A 19,741-nucleotide genomic window follows, 5' to 3' on the forward strand; every position below is an offset into this window, starting at 1 on the left:
CTGGAAAGAAACTGTGTTCACCAAGTCTCTTGTGAAAACACACACCAGAGTGTCTGTTCAGAAGACCCACGCTCCAGCTGTGCCTACCACATACGGGGTTTTACAAGAAAAATAAAGTGGATTCACTCTGTTAAAAATAAATAAATAAAGTTTACATCCGGGGCTTGAGAGATGGCTCAGAGGTTAAGAGCGCTTACTGGCTGCTCTTCCAGAGGTCCTGAGTTCAGTTCCCAGCAACCACATGGAGGCTCACAGCCATCTGTAATGAGATCTGGCGCCCTCTTCTGGCGAGTAGGTGTACATGCAGATCCACACACCATGTCCAGATTTCACTCTGTGCTTCCTATGCTGCAGGTTGAGAATGTGAGCTGAGCTTCCTGCTGTGGCTGCCAAGTGTGACACCTGCTGCATTGCCACTTTCGTGGTGATCCCTTTTGTCATCTTCAACCAAATTAAACTTGTACAGCTTGCCTAAGACATTGATTTATCACAGAAAAAGAAAATGTAATAAAACATATCCATAAAGTTTTATACCTATCATTGAAGAGAATTGTGAAATCTAAAAGGGATACATAACTATTTGAATTCATATTTTTGAGAAAACTTTGCAAGTCAAAATAAAGAGGGACATCATAACGTTTGAATAGATTCTGACACTTGTCACGTTTCTCCTCAGTGAACAATCTTGTGTAACTGAATGTGTGTTGGCTAAGGATTTTACCAAATCCTCTATAGCCCTAGATTCCCTCGTGTATGAGTTCTTTCAGGTCCTCAAAGACTACTGTGACATGCAGGGGCTTTCACTGGTTGATTACACACTAAAGGTTTTTACTCTTCTGTAAGAAAACAAAGTGCAAAACTTTACCACCCTGACTACAGTTAGGGGTCTCTCTGAAGTATGATTTTTTTTCTTATGATGACTAAAACTGCTGCCACATACAAAGTCTTTACCGCATTACATACGTTTTCTCTGCAGAATGTGTTCTTTTATGTATTTGCAGGTAACTGTGTTGTGAAAAGGGTTTGTGACATTGGTTACATTTTAAGGTTTTTCTTCAATGTGTTCTGTTACACATTTAAATATGTGTTTGACTGGTTTCATATATAGTTTCATTATTGGTATGAAACTATAATGATTGGCAGTTCTACCGCATAGCTCAGGGGCTAAGAGCAGTGATTGCTCTTCCAGAGGACCCTGGTTCAATTCCCAGCACCCACATGGCAGCTCACAACTGTCTGTAACTCCAAGATCCAACACCCTCACACAGACATATATGCAAAGCAGCAATGCACATATAAACAAAAATAAATAAGTTAATAAAAAGATTACTTTTTAAGGTAATGGGTCCTTTCTTTGTAATCACAAATTGCAGTCTGTCAGTGAAAAGCAGCAACTGGCTAAAAAATTATTGCTTGCTTGCTTTCACTTTGTTGATCTATAACACGCTGCTTAGGTGTGAATACATGTAGGTTCTTGGGAATAATTTGTTTTCTTCACCTGCAATGTGAAAAAGGTTTTTTGTGTAAAAATATTGGGGTATATACTGTTTTTACATGGCCATTCACTAAAAGAAAAATAGAATGTAATCACTTTATAATGCTTGGAAGTTGTTTGTTGGGATATGTAAGCTATAAGAAAAAATAAAGTTGTTGGAACGTGCCTTGCTTCATCTACTGTGTGTGTGTGTGTGTGTGTGTGTGTGTGTGTGTGTGTGTGTCTGTGTGTGAATATTATCTCCTTTTTTATTTTTCTTCTTTGCTAGTGACAAGCAATACTGGACCCCAGCTACTAGCCAAAGGGAGAACTGGCTCCAGTAAATCAAGCCAGATTCCATCAGAGAAAAGTCTGGTGAGTGATCAGTCACCAATACTATGTCCTGCCTCAATTTACCCTGTAGTGTTCAAGCTGGCCATCAGCAGAAATGTGCAGAGGCTTCACCTTATTAAATACACTCACAGGCTTTCTATCCAGTATGAACTTTTTCATGCCTTCGAAGATGACTGGGACATAGGAAGGCTTTCATATTCATTAAATTCATAGGGTTTCTCTCCAGTATGTGTTCTTTTATGATATTGGAAACTGCTGTGATGTGCAAAGGTATCACCATATTAATTACGTTTAGAGTATCTCTCCATAGTGAATTATTTCGTACCTTTGAGGATGGCTCTGATGTGCAAAGGCTTTACCATGATGAATATATTCAGAGTGTTCCTCTCCCGTGTGACTTCTTTCATGTCTGCAAAGAAAGTTAGAACATGTGAAAGCTTTCCCACATTCATTACACTGAATTAATTTTCCTCTGTGATTTAATTTTACAGTTGGGTCTAATGGTAAAGAGGGACCAGATCTTAAGGCTTTATCACTTTGTTCACGTTCATGGTGTTCTCCTCTCTTCATGTGTTGAGTCTCTGAAGATACCTATGGTAGTGAGAGCATTTATTACATGCCTCACATTTATAGCATCGTTTTTCTATATGATGTTTTTCATATATTTGAAGAGAACTGGAAGAACTCAGAGCTTTACCACACTGACGGCATTCACAAATTTTTCTATAGTGTGAGTCATAACACATTTGAAAAGTGAACCAGGACAAACAGAATTTTGATTCTTAGTACTCAGAGATTTTCTGCAGTGTGAGTTTGCGGAGGTTCACAATGATGGTGGAATACCAATTAATTGTAAACTTGTATCACATTCATAAAGTCTAATCAAAGTGGGAACGCCTACATTTCTCCTCATGGTTCTGGAGAGAGGTATGTTACTTCTTTCAATATCCCTATGCTCACATGGCTTGTATCCATTGTGACATAGGATACACCCATTAAGAATAAAAAATGACAGGTTTCCACATTGTATTCAGTTTGATTCTTGTTCCTCACAAACATGGTATGAGATTATGGTTTCTCCACAACAACATTCATGATTATCATAAACTACCCTCTCACTGCTCTTAGCAACAGGACTACAAGTCTATATGTAACACTAGCAATGCTGTGGACTTTTTGCTTGCAGAAGGTTTTGGACACATACCTATCACATATTCAATGTGTATTCCTTTTGCAATATCTAAGTGGTATAAAACTAAACCGACTGGCAGTTCTACAGCACAGCTCTAATCGGGCTACGGTTCAAATAGTGACATCTGTTAAGTCACTGTTTCCCTGTTTCAGTTCTTAGATGAATGTCTTAAGAACACAAATCAGGGCTGGAGAGATGGCTCAGAGGTTAAGAGCACTGGCTGCTCTTCCAGAGGTCCTGAGTTCAATTCCCAGCAACCACATGGTGGACTCACAGCCATCTATGATGATATCTGGTGCCCTTTTCTGGCCTGCAGACGTACATTCAGGCAGAGCACTGTATACATAATAAATAAATTGAGGAGAAAAAAAAAAAAAAAGAACAGGAACCAGATTCCTGACATTGAGGTGTGTGGTTTTGTGAGAAAGTAATAATCATCACTGTAAAGCCGTGGGGTTAGGGTTTTTTTATTTGTTTTTGTTCATTTGTTTTTTTGGTTTTGGGTTTTGTTGTTTTTTTGTTTGGTTTTGTTTGTTTTTTTGAGACTCTGAGTTTTATAGCAAACCGGTATTGTACAGACTTGGGGGTTTAGGGGTCCAGACCGGCTAGGTCCCACACTTGCCCCTTGCTGGGGTGCTTTATTCCCTCCCTCAAGCACCCCCAAGGTCAGGCCTTTCTCCAACCCCAGGCCCACCCCTCCCATCTGCCTTTGGTCTGCCCAGCAACCCACCCCCACCACGCACCTTCCTGTAACCTGAGGTATATGGATATGATTCCCCTCCCTACACCCATGTGGTACAATCCAGTTCCCCCTGGCCTAAATTGAGTGGGACCTGGACCCAACTCCTCCCTCAGGCTCTTGAAACCCCACACTCACACTGGAAGAAGAAAAGGGGTGGGGAGAGGGGAGGGGGGACCTGCCAAGAGTATGTTAACTAAGTTCCCACAGCAACTAAGAGGGACTGTTTCCAGTCTTAGCGCTGATTTCCAGAAGGGTCCATTGGCTGCTATTTCCATGGCAACGATGAGGAGGCAGTTCCCTGGGCAATTGGGACACAAGTTTCCATGACAATGAAAGAATGGGATGAGCCAAAATGGAGGAGTCCCATCTTACTCATCTTTAAGTTGACATCCCCCATCAGGTCAGAGTGGTGGAGCTGTTAGAGACAGTAATGCAAGAGAGCTGGGGGGTGGGACAGTCCAAACGGGGTGCCCACTAGCCCAGTTTAGGTCAAGCTGGTCCCCTCACATCACAGTCCCCCAGATCAGAGATTCCCCTGGTTCAGTACAGATGAATGTTCAAGTATTGTGTAGAGAGCCAGGCAGGGGTCTGGGCTACCCTCACCACTCCCTGGGCCACGAGCTGAACAGCAGGTTGACTCGCAGCCCCCACTCCTTGTAACAGCTGCCATTTTGAGTGACGTTCAAGGAGTCAGGGTCAGGGAAAGAACTGAAATCTGGGCAGAATGAAGGGAGAGGGGTAACCACACAGAGAGGGAATGAGCCCCACATCTGCTCCTCTCCCAGCCCCCAGTCATGGCATTTCCTGGTTTGTAGAGCCCCCTATCTGACTCCTGGATCCCCAACTGCTCCTCTGGTTTCCCCTTTTTGGATCCCCATCACACCCAACTGGTCTTTGTTCCCTGAACCCTTGTTGGTCTGCTCTCTGCCCTCCCGCACCCATCCATCACCTCCCACAGCCCCGTGGCTCCCAGGATCCTGCCCCTCACCCTTCTCTACTAAAGACTGTACCTTCACCACCCCACCACTCCTTTGGCTCAGCACCTCCCCTGTACCTCTTGACTCACACCCCCAAGGGGATGGACAACGAAGCAGGTGGAAGGCAGAGATGGGAAGCAAAGATCCCCAAAGACATCAGCGTAGGTGGGAAAGGGGAAGGCTGGCACATGTCTCTGGGCAGAAATCCCAAGATATTAAACTGAGGAGTGTCAAGTCATGATGAAAATAACCTGGCCTCACAGTTAGGGGGTGAAATGAGGGCAAGAGGTCCAGGAACTGGGAGTCTTTAACGTCCTTAATCCAGTGGAGGTCCAAGAGGCTCGGTGCAGGCAGTGGGGTGGAGCCCAGGACAGAGATGGAGAGCCAGGAGCACCCATAAAGCACGAACTCCTGCAAACCTTGCAGTCGGTTCAGAAAACACATGAGCTGCTTTTTGTGGAAACACCTGTCCAGCTGAGGTCCAGAGCACATGGCTGGCGGCAAACCACCCAGTTAAGCATGCGTGGGGTCACCGACGTCCTCCAGCTTAGCTCCATCCGAGGCCACAGACACTTGTTGTAGCGCCAGCAGCTCAAAGTCCTGCAGACTCATGCTGACACTTAACTCTTGGAGTCCAAGGTGCTGGAAGACATGGAGCCATGCAGCCCGAGGCAGCAGGCAAAGAAAGGCAGATTGTCAGGCTCAGGGCTTGGGGGTGGGGGCACATAACTGTGGAGGCCATGGTGATGGGGCAGGGCCCAGAGGCCAATAGAACAGTGGTCCCCCACTGACAGGGCATTTAACCCACCGCTACCCCATGGTTTTCCTTCTCGGCAGAGCTGCCCCAGGCTGGCTGAAGGCCACTCCAGGCCTTCCCAGGAGCTTTGTCCTCACTAAACGATGTGTCCTAGGAGTCTGAGTCTGTGCCTGAGTCCTAGGAGGAAGAAGAGGTATCAGGCACCCGCTACAGCAGCTGGCATATGCGCTTGAAAGGCTGGAGTTTCTCCCTCTGTGGTGATGGGGATGGCACTGCCGTGCCCTCAGCAGAAGCCATAGGTGGCTTGGGTTTCTCCCAGTTCTCGGGAGGGAGCCCAGGGTGACAGGATGAGAATGCCTGGCTGGGATTCAGAACCCTGGGGGGAGGGGGGGGGGAGAGAAGGCCAGGGCTGCCTGGGTCTGCTCCCAGGAGGAAGCAGGCATCTCCTCCCACCTTCTTCAAGTGCCTCTCTTGGCCTCCTTTCACCTTTTTCCTTGGGGTGGGAGTCTCATTCCCTGCCTTCCACTCCTTCCGTTTGGGGGCCCAGACACATGGTCAGAGGGAAGGCCAGCAGGTAAGGGTCCCTTTCTTCTGGGCAGAGGTGGAGGTGGTGGCTCCTCTGTCAGCTTCCATCCACCCCCTCACCACTGTCAACCCTACGGCACCCTGGACCCTCACCTACATCCTTGTCCATCCTTCCTGGGTACCTTGGGGGCACTCACAGCAGTTGGGGATCTCTGAATTGATAGCACCCTGAGCCTTTCCCATCTTCAGGCAGCCAGGGTGGATGATCTCGTTGCAGACTGTACACTCCATGAGGCTCAAACCAAACTTCTCTTCCTCTCCATCCACCTTCCTCCTTCCCAGCTTCCCCACACAGAAGGCACACAGCTGTGTGTGGGAGCACGGGCGCAGTGCACTGCAGAAGCAGGCAGGACTGCTTCATGCGCCCACCCTGCCGATGCCTCCAGTTTCTTCATGTCTCCTCAGAAATGGCAGACCCTGCACTCACTTCACACACACACACACACACACACACACACACACACACACACACACACACACACACACACACACACTCACTACACACACACACACACACACACACACACACACACACACACACACACACACACACACACACACACACACACACACAGCTGTGTGTGGGAGCACGGGCGCAGCGCACTGCCGAAGCAGGCACGACCGCTTCATGCGCCCGCCCCGCCGACGCATCAAGCTTCCTCATGTCTCCTCAGAAATGGCAGTCCATGCACTCAGTTCGCACACGCATCGAGCATGGGCGCAGCGCACTGCAGAAGCTGGCAAAACTGCTTCATGCACCTGCTCCGCCGACGCCCCCAGCTTCCTCAAATCTCCTCAGAAATGGCAGTCCCCGCACTCAGTTCGCACACAGGCATGGCAGCGGCGGCAGCAGGTTCCGCGTTGGTGAGCTCCAGCCCCAGGGCCCTGGCTGCGCGACGACATTGGGGGTGTCAACACCACCGAAGGCTCAGGCTCTCACGTGTCCCGGGAGCCATCTCCTGGCGGGTTGGCTGCCAGCGGCGGCGCAGGGCGAGAAACACTCGGAAAGCCTCGGTCCACGCCTCCTGAGGGCGCGAGGCCCCTCCCTCCAGCGGAGGGCGGGACAACAGCGAGTGGAGGTCGGGAGCGCGGGGGCCGGGCCCTCCCACCGGCTGCTGCAAGGCCACTCCAAGGGAAGGTCCTGCTCTGGGGGGCTCAGCCACTCAGCCACTCCAGGCCAACGGGGGGGCTCCTTGGGCACAGGGTGCTCAGCTTCTGCCCAGGCCCCACTCAGTCCCGGTACGAGTCTCAGCTCCCCACCCCCACCTCTCCCCAAAGCCCCCCCACCCTTAACTGGCCCCTTCCCAGCTCCAACTGTATAGCCGGCAAGGGAAAGATCCAGGGCTCCACACCATTTCCGGGGTTCAAACCCCTCCCACTGCTGGTTTGGGGGGCGGGGAAGGGGGCGTCGCTGCAACCTGCCACCCTCCCCTGGGTCCCCCTGACCCACAGAGACAGGGCAAAGAGGGGGTAGGTTTTTTTCGTTTTTTAACACTGTTGCTTTTCTTTAAAACTTGCAGGGCACATTAAAATTTCTTCTGCAAGACATGAATCAGCTTGCACATGAAAATTACCCTCCATGTCTTCTAGAACTTGACAATGTTCTTCAATATTATGGTCTCCCAAATTCTAGCTTAAAATATAGTACCAGAAATATATTATATATTATTGGAAATTAGGAAAATTGAAGTTATTATATCCAGAGTCTCTGAGAACCATGCCTGGTTTATTCACCTCATTATTCCTCATTCTCAATTGAATTTGCAGAAGAACATCAGTAACAGAGAGACATTTGTCCCCTGACTTTAAAAAGCAAAACATAATCCAGTCCTACCTACAGCAGCTTGGTTCGTGTAGGTCTCCAGCATCACATCCTTGTAGAGACTCTTCTGGGAAGGATCCAGCAAAGCCCACTCTTCCCGAGTGAAGTTCACATGCTCATCATCACAGGTCACTGCATCCTAAAGTATGCTGTACATGTGTACGCAGAAAGCAGGATACTGATGTCACTGTACATGTCTGCGCCATTGACAACATAGTCATCTAACTCTGGTGCTTCCTCCATTCATTTCCAGACACAAAAGTTCTACTGTAACCACAAAGTCATTTTAGAAGGAAACTGAATAATGAGGTTCATCTCCATCAAGGGCCAGCCTTGACACACATGTTAGTATTTGCACACAGTGTTGGCAGATTCCAAAGAACCATCTGATGCTTTATCAATTGAGCTATTTGGTTTTCTGGCCCTTCTGCTGCCAAAGCCGCTCCTTAGCTAAGGAGTCTCCTGTTTAACAGCTGAGGCTGTGACAGTTTCCTGCTGCCAAAGCTGCTCCTTAGCTGAGGAGTCCACTGTTTAACAGCTGAGGCTGTGACAGTTTCCTGTGCAAACAACAGGAGGCTGTAAAAGAAAAACCTTAGTCTGCTTTTAGGCTCAGTGGCTGACTTGGGCATCCAACAGTGGCTGCTGGAAGCTAGAGACCTGAAAACGGCCAAGGAAACAGTTCTGGACTGGTTTTCTTTTGACCAAGTAGACAAGGGGGGGGGGGGGGCAGAGAGGAAAAAAAGCCTTTACACATACACTCATACAAGTAAAATAAACATGGGCTTTGAACAGCAGATTCCCACAAGCTTTCCTGTGGTGATGGCGTTGATTTTAGCAGTGTCTTTTGCGAAGAATGCAGCAAATCCAGGCCATGCTCAGGGAACCCGGCCCTGGCTGTGGCTCTTCCACTATATCAGCTCATGTAAGCAATGAGACAAGCAGACAGGTACACATTCATACACACAAGGGACTTTCCAACTTTACACACACACACAACAACAACAACAACAACATGTGGACATTTAAACATGCATACACATGTCTATTCACACGTGAACATATATACACAGACACATAGTTAATGGGTAGCACAGGCTCCAGCAAGCCCCTCTCTCTTTTATTCTTGTCCTAGGTTTTTATCTCCCCTATACAGTCATTACAGAAAAGAATGACAGTAGGACTATTGATTTTAAGTTATTTCATTAGAACTATATCTAACTGAACATTTTTTGCTCATTAAAGTTTAAATAGTAGTTTTATCTATAAGCTCACTGAGTTCCAAGCAGAAGCTTTATCTTTTTCTTATTTCCTATGTACATTATGAGTTCCAAACAAGAGTTTTTGGTGTCAAGGTTGTCATCAAGAAACAGGTGTCTGTCCTGTCTTGTATAGAAAACCATTTGTTCTTTGTTTTTATATTCATATGGTCTTTCTTATTGTGGTAAACACCTAGGACTCAGTCTGGACTAAACCTAGAATGAATGCATTCCCTTGATCATTAATTTGTTTCAATCTTGTTTTTCTTTCTGGTGTAACTCATGTGGTTTGCAGAACTCCTAGCAGTTTTTTGCTAATTTGTAGGAGGGCTAGAAGTTTACTTGAAATCTATTCAGAAATCACTATCAGGAACTATATAATCACCTTCATAAGATTCTGCAGGAAATCTGCATGATGCATTATGCCTGACACGAGAGAAGCATGGAAAGACAGGGTAGCAACAGGAAGCAGTTTTGAGGCAAAATCACTTAGGCTTTTCCTAAACCAGGGATACAGCTGTGAAAAATGAGTGGGCTGCCTCCAGAGGCTCACAGGCTTGCTTTTCCCAATCCTGCACAGCTCTTGGCATTTGTCATTTCTGTGCCTTTGAACAGGAAATAGCCTTGCAAGAGAAATGCCAATTAACAGACAGAGAGAGCGAAGCACACAGATCACACATCAGAGAAATTGTTGGAACAATTACTAACTACAGAAATGATGGGAAAGCTGGGTATAATTGCTCATGCCTTTAATCCCTGCACTCAGGAGGCAGAGGCAGGTGCCAGCCTGTTCTATGCCATGACGTACATATTAAGCTCCTGACTCCCTTCAAAAACAATCAAAAAACAAAACAAAACAAACAAAACAAAACAAAAACAGAAAGAACTCAGAGGTCTTTACTGAAGTTCATACAAAGAATTATGCATTCACTCCTGTTTGATATTCATCTTCCTTAACCCTGAGGCACCCAGTTTACAGTGTAACAATAGTAAAGTTTTACTAAAAGGGAATGCATGTTTAAACATTTATAAATAAACAGAAGGAATTAATAGCAATATAGATGTAAAAAATATAAATAGCAATATAAATAAACAAAATAGGGCAGGAGAGATGGCTCACCAGTTAAAAGCTCTTGCTGGTATTGAAAATAATTGAGGTAAGCTGGGCATTGGTGGTGCATGCCTTTAATCCCAGCACTTGGGAGCCAGAGGCAGGCAGATCACTATGAGTTCGAGGCCAGCCCAGTCTACAAAGTGAGTCCATGACAGCCAAGGCTACACAAAGAAATAATGTCTTGAAAAACCAAAAATAATAATAAAAAATAAATTAAGAAACAGAAAAAGAAAAGTGAAGGAAAAAATAATTGAGGTCAATTGTTGTTATTTACATGGGGCTCACAACTATTCATTATTCCAAGTTCAGGAGTTCTGACAGCAGTGAAGAGGAGGCACACATGATATACATGTTCATGCATATAGGAAAAATACTCACATTCATTCAAACAATTCAGAGCAAACACGTGTAGGAAGAATGTCACACACCTACAATCCAATGACTCAGAAACCTCAGGTCATATTAATATCATGAATACATGCCATCCTAATAAACAGAATACACTCAGCCAAATTTCAAAATTCAAGATGTGGATGAAGATCAGCACAACAGCATATGCTTCCTTGTACAAAAACCTACATTTCAAGAACTTCCGCTAACTTTATTTAAAAAAAAAATAAAAAAATAAAAAATAAAAACAGGGAGCTAGAGAGATGACTCAGAGGTTAAGTGCACTGACTGCTCCTCCGGAGGTCCTGAGTTCAATTCCCAGCAACCACGTGGTAGCTCACAACCATCTATAATGTGGTCTGATGCCCTCTTCTGGCCTGCAGGTGTACATGAAGGAAGAGCACTGTATACATAATAATAAATAATAAATATTAAAAATAAAAATAAAAAACAGCCAGACATGTTGGCCCACATCTAACCCCAGCACTCTGGAGCCAGAGTCAGGTGGATCTCTAAATTTGAGGCCTGTCTGGCCAACATACTTTCAGGAAAGCTAGGGCTATACAGAGAAACTTTGTTTTCAAAAACAGAAACAAAAACAACAAATGTAAAAATATAAAAACACAAGCAAATTAGCTTAGCATTGGGTAGCAATTGCTTCTACTGTATCTTATGTGATTTAGCGATAGAGTCTATGCTGGTGCAGGCATGACAGCATGAGAAGGAAGCTGACTGATCAGTTTCAACCACAACACAGTTGACACAAAGAACAGGAAATGGACTGAGTCTATAGACAACCAAATTTCATCCCCAATAAGGAATCTTGTTGAATGGTTATTAACATTTATAATTTTTAGATAATCAGTGCTTATTCCTTAACCAAAACACCACACAGAGAGACTGGGATCTGTTTAATTAACAGAGAGCATAACACTAAGCAATAATTACTCTATCCTAAACTTCCAAGCTAGTATACCTTCCTCCCATTCAGATTTCCCACATTATACTTGCTTTTTACTCGTCTCCTAGGTCCAGTTAAATTCTCCTGGTGTTTCCTGGCACTCTCCACAAGCAGCCTTCCTTTCCTTCCTGATCTTTCTCCTCCCCTCACTGGGCCAGGATGTCCCACCCTGGTCTCTGTTATTGCTCAGCACTGGCTATTTGACTTTTATTGGCAATAAAGAGAACAAATGGTGACATGTCAACACAAACTTGACACCAGAGATACTAGAAATAAACATCACAATGCAAACTAGATAGTGAGGTAGAGAAATCAGCATTAGAATGAACAGGAGTAAACTGTACACAATACACCAACTCAGAAAGGCTCCTCCTACAAAAGCATCCATAAACTCCCCCAAAGAAAGCCACAAAGGCCAGACACATTTTCAAAGACAACCTCTAATCTAGGAGCTTTTTGACTCAAACAACTGCATTCTCACCCTGGTCACTATAGGCTTATGGTCATTCTGTCATGCAAATGCATTTAGCCTAACTGTAATGATCCTAACAATCTGCAACAGCATGTTCCCTGCTCAAATGCCCAAAGCAACAGCCTCTACACTGTCCAAATATCTAAAGTTGCTTCTGAAGATTACGACAATTTTTCGATTGATATATCTTATAAAATCATTAAACAAGTTCTATCTTTCCAACACACAATGGCACAGAATAGTCCTTCTCATTACAGTAAATAGGAATGTACCCAGTGAGGGGAGATTAGACCAAGGCAAGAAACTCAGCAGGGCAAACACAAAATCCTGCAGCTCTGTCTCACACACATGGATCTTCATTTTAAAGGGCTTAGATGCTCCTATTCCTGTACCTTTTCATAAATCCCTCAGTTTGGCTACTTCCACTCCCTATCTGCGTCTCTCCTTGCAGATTTCCCAATGGCTTAGGTGTCTCAACATCTTGTTTGTGGTCTCAAAATGCAACTTAGGCTTCACCTTCACAGCTTCAATGCAATGAACTCTCACAGTCTCCTCACTGGGGCTATGAGGCTGCCAAACATAAATAGCTAGGAAATTGCTGAACTAAAACCACAGAGGAACAATCTTTGAATTTTGCATCTTTCTTGTTTCCAGAACCAGCACAATAAGGTGATCCTGTCAAGAATGGATTCTAAGTTGGGGTGGACCCTGCCACACTTGGACCACAGTAGCAGCAGGTTTTATATGACCAAGATTCACTTTGCATATTCTTTCCATTAATTTAAGGCTTAGCAAGAGGAAGTATTATCCTTAGGGCACCTTGTGAGGCTTCCAAATCAGATCAAGGGCCCTCTTTCTTTTCTTGAAAAGTCCTGCCTCTGTGTCAGCATCTGACTGCCATCTGAAACTGCCTAATGCTGTTTTTCTCTACAAACTGCAGACTTTGTATTTACTTCTGGCCCACGTTTTGCATTTTTTAAATGTAGTCCTGAGCGAGTCACAGGTTTTAACCGTTCAAAGATTCAATATTCCATCTAAGAATCAGCCCACTGATTTTTAATTCTGTCTCAGGGCAGGAACAGATATTTTGAAAAATATCACACAAATGTCCTCTAGCTATATTTTTTCACGGAGTCTACTTTCTGCTGAATCCCTATGACCTTAACTTCCTCTGTCTGCACTACTCAAAACACTCTGACCTTCCAGGTCCTACAAGAACAGCCAATTAAGCTCAATTTTTGATATTTTCTACATTCATACCAAAGAGAACTTCCAGGATCTGTCCCACAGCAAAATCACTTTTTGGGTACCATTTTTTATTTTAACTTGCTCTATCCTCTAATCAAAAGCATCTCAGGTAGTAAATGGGAATTTGGGATGGTTCTGTCAGATCACAGTCCATCATTTTGGGAGCTCAGAATAGAAACTCAAGATAGAAAGTCAAGGCAAACAATATGGACAAACATTGTTTCCTGGCTTGCTCTCTTGCAGGGTCACCGTGTCATGTTCAGCTGGCCCAGGCACATTTGCTTAGGGATATTGCCTCAGTGGACGAGCCTTCTCAAAACAATCATCAATCACACAATCTCTCACAGACACAGCAACCAGACATTCTGATGAGAGCATGCCCTCAATTAAGGCTCCTTCACATGACTGTGGGGTCTGAAATGTTGAGAGCTGAAGCTAATTAGGACACAGAGACATTAATATATGAGAAAGTTTGAAAAACACCAAATCAATCACTTAAGTAACAAAAACCCAAACATTGATAATTACAACTGGAAAACACAGACTTGCCGAGAAATGAGAGGCAAACATTTAGGATTAAGAGACAATTATAAAATGTTCCTCCATAGAGAGTTCACAAACTGAAAAAAGCTAAAGGAACTCATAACACTCAAAATCAAGTAGATAACAAAGAGAAGGAAACAAAGAATCGCTGTGGCACCTGCGTCTAGGGCAGGACACAGGCAGCTACGAAGCTTGGGGCCTCCTTGTTGTCATTCACAGGTGAGCAGACCTGGCTGAGCAGTGGGAGACCTGCCCATGGGAAGGAGGTGCAAAGCACCTGGAACTTTTGTGGAACAAAACTGAAAACTGCTAACACTTGCCAAAAGGATAGCCATGAAGGAAAAAAATGTCTCTTCTTCACTGAGGGTTTCACTTAGTCTATGAGATGTGAGACTCATTCACACACAGTTTACACACATGCAGAGCCATTTTCCCAGGTAGCCTGAGGAAGGAAGACTGCAAGAAAAAAGAATCCAGACTGCTGCACCACTACAACAGGATGTCTCTGATAGGAAGCCCTGAGGCTGTTGGACCCTCACGCCCAACTCGGGAAGGGGGTTGCCGTGAGAGACCACACGAGGCACAACGCACTGATGCAAAAGCAAAGGTTTATTGCTGACGCGCCAGGGTCCTACAGCACTCGAGAGGCTAAGGACCCCCAGTGACTGTTACAGGCTAGTTTTAAAGGCTAAACCCACAAAGCAGGTGGGGTTGCTTATCAAGTTAGAGCATATGGACATTAGGACATCTGGTGTTGGGAGACCTCTTGTGGGGACTTGGGTGTGGGTCCCTAGGGCGGTTACTGGAAACCATGTGGGACCTATAATATTTGGGAGCTCGCATATAGCTATTCTAGGAACTAGAGTGTAACTCCTGAGGCTAGCAGTATGAGAACTGGGAGAAGCCTCTGGGTAGGCAGGGCAAACAAGCATCTTACATTTTATAATGTTACAGTTTCTCAAGGCCAGGGTCCAGGCATTCCCACTCCTGCAAGAAGTCTACTGTGAAAAACCTCAGCGTTAACAAGCCATGAATTTAAAAACAAGAGTTTGGCCATATGGGCACAGGCACAGTGATTTCTTTGAACCAAGGAGATATTTTTCTGATCTAAGTCAGCAATCATAATCACTCAAAAGGTGTATCTTAATTTTGTTGTAATCTATAGTGAGTTTTCTATCTACAATAGCAGTGTGACCTGATGTCATGCTCTCACAGCACGCATAGTGGGCTGGGCTCTCAAAGAGACTAAGGACAAAGGGCTACCTGAGATTAACATATTAAAGGAGACATTTTTGGAGAGGTGATTTCTTGCTGCCTGGTTCCTCTCTAAACCCTAGTCTCTCCTCCCTTCTCTTTCTGTCCCCCATCTCCTCCCCTCTTGGTCCTCTCATGAGCTGGCTCAGTCTGGACCCTTCTATATCCATATGGCTGTTTTCTCCATCATACTGTAAAGCCCAAAATTGACCTGCAAACACCACCTGCCCAAGAACCAGATTAGCTACCTGGAATGCTGGAGTTGTAGTTCTTCAAAAACAACAAAGCCACATGGGAAAGTATTGTGGCATATAGGTTTATATTCATAAGCCCCTGTAGCTCTTGACCAAAGTCCATTTCTTGGTCAATATTTACTATTTATAATAGTACCTGCTCAAGTGGTGAAATTGGTTTTTCTCCTGGGAATCTCAGGATGAACACAGCATAGAATAAACCTCAACCATACCCTGGAGCAGTCAGATCTTCAGTTTTCATCAGACCCAAGGTATAATAAGAATAACTAAGCATTGAAGACACATTTCTGAATGCTGTGCTCACATCCAAGATGTTAATGTTTCCAACCATAACTATGGTGCTTTATAAAGTATATTTTCTGATTCAATCAAATTTGCACTGGTTCCACATATGACCAACATGTGCAAAGCTTTCTGTGGATGGCTATTCCCCGGGACAAAGGACACACTCTTGAATAGGCAAATAGAGGAACAGGGGAGTTAAGAAAGGATGGGTGATTTTGAATTCAAGGAGATTTGTAACTGCTGTAGCAGTGAACCCAGTGTCCAAATACACATACTGCAAATATTCCATAAGATGATTTTATGAAAATTGTTCTGGCAACCATAAAAGAAATTAAAAAAAAAAAACTCACAATAAGCCCCCTACCCGACGATGGTAAGATATCCTCAACAGAATTGTGAGAGTGGAGTCCTTAAGAGCAGGAGACAGAAGCAGGCAGATCACTGTCAGTTCAAGGCCACCCTGGTCTGCAAAGCAAGCCTAGGACAGCCAAGGATACACAGAGAAACCCTGTCTCGAAAAAACAAACAAACAAACAAAGGCAGCTGAGGAAATCACACCTGCTCCTCTCCCTCCATTTCCCATCCCACAGCCCTTCTGACCTGGGAGAGTCCAGGGCCACTGGGCTGAGGTTCCCTCTGCTGTGCTGCTGACTGGTGACTGTCCCAGGCCGGCAGCCAGGAAACTGCATCTGAGCAGAGTTGTTGGGTTTCTGTAAACAATCTGCCGCCACATGCTGCCCGTCCACAGAAGGAAACTGTGCATATTCGTAATGCCACCCACTATCCCTCAGTTCCAGTTACATGGTTTCCCTAAACCTTTTCAAGGGCCACCCAGATTTTTTCTCTTCCTTGTCACTCTTCTGGTTTTATGTGTCCCTACCATGCAGAGACTGGCCCCTCCCACCCCTTCTCAAGTTGCAGGCCACACAGCTCTGTAGGTTCACTTCTCTTAACCAATATATTTTATTGCAACTTATTAACCGAACCTATGTCACTTATAACACGACTAACCAAAACAATAGGAAGAGAGGATTAAAGAACACAATAACAATACTGTAAGGATATCAGGTCCAAGGAATGATTCTCCTGTCGTAATCAGCAGGATTTCTTCTGCTGGAACCTGGAGTGACCAGAACCGGAAGCCTTCCCTCGAGCGGTTCTCTCTAGGAGCCTCTTGAGGTAGAGCATTGAACAGGCAAAACTATCAGAAGTCTCCCAAGGCCCCACCTCCAGTTCTGGGCTCGTTTATATATCTCATCCCAGAGTCTGTTCATGAGATCTTTTCAGCTGGCAACAATCAAGCTCCCACACAAGGTGATTGGTCTTCTAGTGGATTAACCTCACCTGTTCTCTCACAAGACCGTTCTAATCCCACACTTGAGATCATAAAAAACAGGTTTATCTCTCCATCACAGTGTAAGACTGAGACCGCCAGAGAGGCCTCTAGTGTATAGCCGGAGTCCCCAGAGAGAAACGGAGTCCGATGTCGATGCAATACACACAGAAATTTTATTGAGTCGATGAGCATCGAGGTCTAACAAGCTCTTTCAAGCTTCTGACCTCCAAAAGCAGGTGCAAGTGCTTTTTATATCTTTTTGCAAAAGCAGATTTTAGCAAGCTAACTAGGAGGGTTAAGTACATTCCAGGGGTAGGGGTAGTGGAATATTTTTAGATACAGTTGGACCCTCAGCGTAGGCTGACTGGCCTTGACTCAAGCTAGACCCTACAACTACAGAGCCAAACAGCTACAGAGCACACATAGTGTTTTGATATTGATACCTTGGTTCAATATCAATATTGCTTCCTGGACCCTCCATTTCCCCCATTTTCTATTGGAACTATTTCAATCCTGAAATAGAAGTTATGGCTAATTTTTACAGATGAGCCTCATTATCAAGTTTGAAATATTGTTGTCTTAAGATCATGATCTATACTGTATTTATGTGTTCTTTGATAAAGGCAAGTAACTGATTTAAAATATAAGGCCCCAAGGTCACCGCAACTAGAATAATGAGAAGGGGGCCCAGCAGGGTAGAAATCAGTGTGGTCAGCCAAGGTGAACTGTTATACCAGGATTCGAATCAACTTTGGGAAGCCTCACATTCTTTTTTTCCGTTTGGCTAGTCCCTCCCGCACCTTGGCCATGGAATCTTTAATTATTCCAGAATGGTCTGTGTAGAAACAGCATTCTTCTTTGAGAGCAGCACATAGACCCCCTTGTTGAAAAAAAAAAAAGCAAATCTAAGCCTCTTCTGTTTTGTAAGGTTTACCTCGGCTAGGGAAGAGAAGGAATCTTCTAGATGAGATATTGACTGCTCTAAGTGTCTAATATCCTCATCTATAGCTTTTGTCTTGTATAAAGAGAGCTGAAGTTAGTGGCAGCTCCTGCTATGCCTAGTCCCAGCAAGAGAGAAACACTTAGTCCAGTGAGGACCTCTCTTTTCGCTTGTCTGTTTCTGGGTTCCCAAGTGTCTAAAAGAGACTCATAAGGTGATAATTAATCTTAGGAATCAATTGTACCAGAACACAAAAGTCCTCTTGCAAGGTGGTAGAGTATATACAAGGAGTTATCACAGAAGAACAAGCCCACCAAGGCTGATCAGGGAGCAAGTAGTACATAGCAGGATGGGCATGTGGGGAGAAGATGGAGATTTGTCCGACACAGTACATATGGTTAGAAGTGTGAACATTTTGATGGAGAGGTTTTCTTGAGCTTGAGTTTCAGCAGGTTGTCAGTCTTGTGGATTTTCCAGGTGTATTCAGGATTAACGAGGGTGAGTGCTGGCTTCACGTGAGAGGTGTGTACCCAGGTGGAGATGCCATCTACCTTGAGCACAGTTGGTGTGGTCAGTAAGACAGTACATGGTTCTTTCCACTGGGGTTCAAGGGAGGCAGTGCAATGTCTCCACACAAGTACAAGGTCTCCGACCTGGAAGTTGTGAGGAACGTCAGGGGTACCTGGAGATAGACAAACATATAAATAAATAAATAAACGAGTAGATAGATGAATAAATAAATAAATAAAGCTGAAGAAGAAGAAGAAGAAGAAGAAGAAGAAGAAGAAGAAGAAGAAGAAGAAGAAGAAGAAAGAGATCTAGTGCCCTCTTCTGGCCTGCAGGTGTACCTGCAGATAGGCAAACATAAATAAATAAATGAGTAGCTAGATAGATGAATAAATAAATACATATATAAATAAACAAATAAATAGCTCCTGGACAGCTTCACAGAGGAAACCCTGTTTGGAGAAGAGAAAAACATTGGTTAATTAATTAATTAACCTTCACAAAGCGACTGATTACCCAGTTATGCAAAGAGGACAACTGGTCGACCTTCACAATTCTTAGGACTCAGGTCACCTTTTTATAAAAGAGAAAGCAACGGACACACGGTCTACCTACTGTTTATAGTCCAGAAACATTTTATATACATACATACGTGTGTGTGTGTGTGTGTGTGTGTGTGTGTGTGTGTGTGTGTGTGTGTATAAAAAAAAAAAAAAAAAAAAGTCCAGAGCCTACATCTGGTCGACCTCCAGTTCCAGGATGGAGATCCAAGAGGGTCATCTGATCGACCTCCATTCCCCAACGGGGAAAAAAGATTTAAGACTGAACTGGATATCCAGTCGCCCTGGATCCAGGATAAAGAGCCGACTCCCTTTGGGAGTACTGGTCTACCGGGCCTCTTGGGAGGCAGCCAGGAGAGGGACCGCCCAAGCGTCACCTAGAGGGCGAGGCGTAGAGAGGCATGCTGCCGAAAACCGCATGGTTCCCCGCTGCCCCAGAGACTCTAGAAAACAGCCCACGAAGGAGGCGGCTGTCAAGCTTCCCCGCGTGCGTCTCCCGCTTTCACTCTCCCCCCAGGAAAGAGCGATGGAAGGGGAGCGGTGCGGGGAAAACCTGAGCGCCCCCACCCCCACCCCCGACAACATTGCACATCTCCCAAACCCTCCAGTGACCCTGGCGATGACCCCGGGTCAGAAGGGACCAAGGGACCCCTCTGCGTCAGGGCGGGGAGCAACGAAGGCGGGAGAGTGTGGGGCTTGGACGGGACTGGTCCCCCAA

The 19,741-nt window shown here is 45.0% G+C and overlaps 1 pseudogene; it reads right to left on the reverse strand.

Annotated features, from left to right (window-relative positions):
* Positions 1-343: 343 nt before the first annotated feature.
* On the reverse strand, positions 344-6,405 carry LOC127194884 (F-box/LRR-repeat protein 19-like; annotated as a pseudogene).
* Positions 6,406-19,741: the final 13,336 nt, after the last annotated feature.

Source organism: Acomys russatus, chromosome 10, assembly GCF_903995435.1.
Source record: "Acomys russatus chromosome 10, mAcoRus1.1, whole genome shotgun sequence".
NCBI lineage: Eukaryota > Metazoa > Chordata > Mammalia > Rodentia > Muridae > Acomys > Acomys russatus.